The sequence below is a fragment of the Dendrobium catenatum genome, unplaced genomic scaffold, assembly GCF_001605985.2.
Source record: "Dendrobium catenatum unplaced genomic scaffold, ASM160598v2 fragScaff_scaffold_273, whole genome shotgun sequence".
NCBI classification, from domain to species: domain Eukaryota; kingdom Viridiplantae; phylum Streptophyta; class Magnoliopsida; order Asparagales; family Orchidaceae; genus Dendrobium; species Dendrobium catenatum.
The window spans coordinates 2,045,260-2,051,977 of record NW_021318735.1 but is presented as its reverse complement, the minus strand read 5'-3'; positions in this window follow the sequence as shown (position 1 = coordinate 2,051,977).

Sequence of the window (6,718 nt, the reverse complement as noted above, 5' to 3'; positions counted from 1 at the left end):
GAAGAATATCATCAGCAAAAAGCATACACCAAGGTACATCCTCTTGCAAATGTCTAGTGAGAACATCCATGACTAAAGCAAAAAGATATGGGCTTAAGGCTGATCCTTGATGTAACCCAACCAAAATAGAGAAATACTTGGTCAAACCACCTTGTGTTTGAATACAAGTAATAGCTCATACATATATATATCTCTAATGATTTGAATATAAGCATTATTAACTCCTTTCTTTTCAAGAACTCTTGAAGCACTTCTCTTGGAACTTTATCATATGCTTTTTCTAAATCAATAAATATCATATGTAGTTCCTCCTTATTTCCTCTATATTTCTCCATTTAAACCTCTTAATAAATGTATGGCTTCCATAGTCGGCCTACTCGACATGAATCCAAATTGATTTTGAGAAACATTAGTATCACGCCGCAACCTATGCTGCATAACTCGCTCCCATAGTTTTATAGTATGACACATTAACTTAATTCCTCTATAATTCACACAATCTTGTGCATCACCTAGGGGTGTTGAATTGGTGTTTTAAAAATTTCCTTTTTCAAGAGACTTGCAATGATAATTTAAAAATAAAAAATTCTCAAGCGGAAGCAATTAATAGAACACCAAGAAATTTTACTTTTGAACATGTAGAAAATGAATGAAAAAAAAAAACATTTTTTACTTACTAATTTTTTTCTTGCTCACAAATAAAAAAAAAATCAATCTAGGATAATCATAAAATTTCAACCAATATTTGTAAAAATGTAACATGCAAAAAATTAAAAATGAACACACAAACACACACACACATATCATATCATATCATGTATCAGTGTGTGTGTTAAGTGGCTTCTTGTAAGAGTTGCCACTCCTGCCTCTCAGTGTATCTTATACACTTTTAACTCCTTATCTTGTATCTTGTGTTGAGATTACACCACAAACCCATAGTTTAAAGGAAAACTTATTGTCCCACTCTATTGCATAGAATATTTTACTCCAACTAACTTGAATCGGTCTATAACCAACAAGCCTTTCTTATAATTACACATGCATATGCTATATCATAATAATATTATATGCATCATGTATTATATAAGTATTCAATGCAATTAACATATTAAATCATTATTCTATATTATTAATATACACATCTTATCAACAATGTACTTATATCAATATGCATGCATGTCGTATGCACTATACCAGATGCATGTTATGCCTAGTACACTAATTTATTATACATGTTATGTCATATTTAGACTAAATATAATAATTTTTACATATTTTATACCTATTTTTCTTAATAATATCATTTAAAAGGCAGTACATGCAAAACTATGAATTTCAATATAATAACATAAAAATGCTTAGGATGATCATATCTATCATATGCCAAAAGTATGATGGAAACTTACAAAATATATAAATAATGTATTTAGCCATATTTAGGAAATATAAAATATAAAATTCAAAATATTCAAAAATAGAAATAGGATTTGAGGTACCTACCATGATCATAACAATTTTCACGACTAGGAGGATGGATGGAGATGCTCCGAAGTTTAACTTCTCTCTCCTCTCCTCTCCCCCTTCTCTCGTCTCTTCTCTTCCACTCTGTGGCCAAGGAATTGAATGAGGATGGTAGGTTATGGCTTAGGTACATAAAATTGGGGTAATAAATTTTTGGATATATCGTCATAGCTCACTAGTCTGTAGTGCCACAACACTCCCCCTGATATTCTAGAGGTCGATGCTATAGCGCTAACAAGCACAATGTCATAGTGCTCCAATTTAGATTTTCATGCATGCAGGAATTTCCATGAGGGTTATTTATATGTCATTAATGAGTCTTTAATCATGTAAAATTTTGAGTTATTACATCTCCTATGGGACTTCATAAGATAAAATGGTAGAGTGATTATTAATTAAATTAAGCTTTTCTTTAAGCTGATTTACATCATCATCTACATAGATCTTAATCGTGCTTATTAACATATAAATGATCTTAGAATTCATAGTATTTTTTGTTGATAAAATCTTAACAAATGAATCTTAAAACTTTTTTGCCAATATTTTTACCGCTATGTCATCACTTTAATAAACCAATACAAAGTTTAACAATTCTGAACTCCATATAGGAAGGTATTAAAAGTGTTCATTCTCACCTTTAGTAATGACTCTATAAGGATGAGGATCTAAGTTAGTTTTGATATATTGCATAACAAGTTTAGAAACTCCTTACAACTCACCAATATTAGTAGCTTGCTAGCTTTTCTTATCTATAATGATGGATCCTTTATAGAAATCACATCCTAAATAGGTTGACTTGGAACTTAGACAATCCATGGATTGATCAAGAATTAATAAATTATGTCAAGAAAATTTCACTTAAAGTTCATCAAGTATTATTACAATTCAGAGAGCCATGATGAGTAATGAGCTTTTGCCACCCTTTTAGTTCAAATCTTTTTTTTTTTTGGGGAAATTTTCGGGCAGAGCCCATTTTATTAAAATAAAATGCAAATACAAAGTTCAACTAAATAGCAAAACAACAAAATAAAAGAAAGAAGCCAAAACTACAACCAACATTCTATAACATATATAGAATATGGAAAATACAAACCCATTAAACTCAAAATAAACAAAGAACTAACAAGCTTGGGACGTTCAAAATTCAAGCTTCTCAACCAAAAAGAAGAGAGAAAATCCAGGTCCATGCTCCTAGTGATACTCAAAATGATATCAGAACTGAAGATTAACGAATGTGAGACCTTCTTCTACCAAAAAATTAGAAAATAGATAAATAAATGATCTCTCCTCAAAACATATCCAAAGCCAAGACAGTGAGAGTGTGCTCCAAAACAGAGTCCGTAGAGTGATAGTGGAAAAAACCTCAGCAAAGCAGCGCCGGTTGCTTACCAATCAAAATTTTAAGGATTTCTTCCACCACAATTCTAGGAGTATCCATATATAACCTCCACATATTCTGGGAAATAATTTTTTCACCGAAACATAGGAATCACTTGGGGGATAAATTATATCAGCAATCGCTTTTTCATTACACCAGGGATCCCAATAAAAAGAAAAATTACTATTATAAGTAATATGTAAAGAAATTTGCTCCTTAATATTACTAGCAACCTCACAAATAAGTTTCCACATTTTGGAAGCATCTGCTGGAGGTGGCTTCCAGGGAGAAGAAAATTTACTCTTATACCAAAGAGCAAGTCCACTATCACGGGACAAGATTCTCCAAATAAGAGAACAAGTAAAACTGTGGTAAAGAGCTTTAATAGAAGGCAAACCCAATCCACCAACCTTCTTAGGCATACAAACATAAGACCAAGCAATAGTATGCATCTTATTTCCATTAACCTTACCATGAAATAAAAATATGGAACAAATCCTCTCAATAATTTTACAAGTATTATTGGGTATAATAGCACCTCTAATCCAATAAGCAAGGGTATTAGCGATAGAAAATTTAAGAAATTGAATTCTCCCCGCTAGAGATAAAAATTTTACCTTCCATCCATCAAGCATACTAGAGATTTTATTTCTAAGGGGTTGGAAATAAGAAGCATTTAGCTTATTAGGAGAAATAGGCAAGCCAAGATAATTGATGCAATGAACCATGTTATCCAGATGATTATTCTCAATTTCTTTCAGATAAAACAAATGCTTCTTTTCCAGATCCTCAAAGGCATTGGAGATAAAATTAGCAGAATTCCAATTTTTCTTCTTGAGGAGATATTTAAGAGTTTGCAAGCTAGAGTAGAGAGAAGAAATAGGACTGGACGAAGGACAACTGAGAAAAGCATCCAAAAGAACATCTTTGAAACCAGCATGTCTAGACCAATAATTTTTAAAAAGAAATCTGGAAGGTTTTTGACGAATAGTATCAAAATGAATAATCATAGGAGAATGGTTAGAGAAATGGGGAGTTTTCACTCTATAGTAAGAATTAGGATATAAATCCAACCACTCAGTATTAATTAAAGCCCTATCCAGCTTATAGTTTATGGGATTACCAATCTGCTGGTTAAACCAGGTATAATATAAGCCAATCGAAGCTAGATCAGTGAGTTCACAATAAAAAATAATGTTATTAAAATCCCCAATCCAATTGGGATTAAGAGGAGAACCACCCATCTTATCTTGGTCATATCTACAGTAGTTAAAATCACCAACTAAGATCAAAGGATGGGAAATATTCTTAGTCAGCTCTCTCATTTGAGTCCAAAGATGTTTTCTATCATCAGGAGAATTCACAGCATAAATAATAGAAATATAAAAGAAAGTAGTAGAGTCTAACAAGATCTTCCCATGAACTATCTGGGGAGAAATAATAATTGGGTTAAAGGAAATATGGGACATATCCCATTTAACCCAAATTCTGTTAGGAGAGGAGACATAAAAATTGTGACAATACCCTTCATTGTCAAAAAGTTGGTGAGACTTAATAAACCAAGTCATTGAGCGAGCTCTGGTGAATTTTAGCTTCAAGAACACAAAAAAATTTCAACTTGTGAATGTTAACTAGATTCTTACAGGCAAGATTTTTGTCCGGCTTGTTAAATCCTCTAACATTCCAATAGGCAATAGGAGGAGGATTTATTTGGATTTCAATTAGGCAGGTTTTGCCTTTTTGGCATTTTTAGCTTTATTGGGCTTTTTAACAGGAGGAGGAGGGTTGATAATATTAGGAGTCTTCTGAATAAGAGAATGACCTTTATCCAGAGGAGAATTAATCTGAGTTTTACCAATAATCTGGGAAGAAACTTCTTCCCCATCTGAATCTTGTTGAGCCTCAGATATGGCTTCCACATTCAAAACATTGAATTTATTAGTGGTGGTAATATCCGGTCCTAATTGGTTGGCTATAATGATGTTATGTTCATAAGAAGATAGCTCTTATGTGGGAAAATTAAGATTAGGTATGTTGTGATCCTTTTCCTCATTAAACCTGAGAATATGTGTGGAGGTTTGAAGCTGATCCCAAACTATTTCAGGGCAAGTAGGCGGTTCAGGGGGAGAAGGAGAGGTGGGTTTGGAATTAGAAGGAAGAGGGGCCGGTGTCGGGAGTAAAGGAGGAAGTTTAGGGCCGCGCGGATTCTAAAACTAGGATTTCTACTAGTACTTCTGCCCTATGAGGGGGAAGAGTATCAGAGATCAAGGGTTGTTTTTGTTTTGGATTCGTGGGACAAAGGTTAGAAGAGTGAATAAGAGAACCACACGATTCACAAGGAATCAGCTTCCAGTCATAAACCACTTTCAATGAAAAATCCTCGCCATCAATATCAATCGGAATTTCTTCCGGCAATTTAGAATCTTTAGAAATCAAAACACAGATTCTAGCAAAATTAAGCCGAGTTCTTTTAGCTGTTAGAGAGTCAGCAGTACGAGATTTTCCAATATAACTCGCAATCTTAGAAATTCCTGAAGGAGTCCGTAGAGCAAGTGGAACATCTAAGATCTTAACCCAAATCGGAATGGAAGCTGATTCATCCCTTTTTGGTTTGAATTTGGGGGACCATTGTTGAAGAATAAAAGGTTTACCCAGAAGAAACCAGGGACCTCCAAACTAGACCATATTATAATCCTCAATGTTATTAAATTTCAACAAGAAAAAACTATCAGAAAGCGAGAGAAGTGTGAGAGTTCCTTTCAGAAGCCATAATTTTTTCATGGAAGAAAGGAGCCTCTCATAATAGGGTCTCTGACCTATGGAATATCCAATAAGAGACAAGTTCTAGAGAGAGATACCTTCCAAAAGATTGTACACTTTAAAGGACAGTTTGAGATCTAGGGGAATAAAGGACATAGGGAAAACTTCTTTTTGATTTACTAGTTTCGCAGTGAAGTTGTTCATCCATGCAGTCGGAGCAGCCGAGGAAGACAGATCGATATGGGAGCTAGAAGGAACAGGAGGGAAATCCGAAGATTTTCCAGCCATCTTCAGCGTTTGTTGACCTCATTTTTGTATGAGGTCACCTGGACCAGTCCTGACCCCAGATCAATTTAATCTCTAGACCAATCCAAACTCTAGGATCCTCCTAGAATCCCGACCTTAGGATTTATTCTAGATCTTAGGATCAATCTAGACCCCGGACCCTAGGATCTATCTAGACCTTAGGATTCTCCCAAATCAATCTAAACCCTAGGACCTACTTTAGATCCTAGGATTCTTCTAGACTTCAGATCCTAGGATCTATTCTAGTCTCCAGGATTCTTCCAAACAAATCTAGACCTTAGGATCTATTCTAGGTCCTAGGATCCTTCTAGACTCCAAATATTAGGATCTACTTTAGACCCTAGGAATTTTCTAGACTTCAGACCTTAGGATCTATACTAGACCCTATGATCTTCTCAGTCCTTAGGAGCTACCTAGACCTTAGATCAATCCAGACCTTGTGATTAATTTAGATCTCAGATCAATTCAAATTTCAAACCAATCCTGGCCTTAAGCTAACCCAGATCTCAATTCAAATCAAACCTCAATTAAAATCCAGACTCCAGTCCAGTTCAAGATCTTAATCTCCAGTTCAAACATTGATCTTGTTTCTGATCAAACTTTAACATTATCCAATTAATTATGATCCTCCAAATGATCATAAATGATTTGGATAAATCAAACTTAATTAATCAAACTCAAAATCCAGATCAAATCCAAAATCCAGACTCAAATCCTAAGTCCAAAGGCCCTGTCCTAAAGACCTTTTTCACA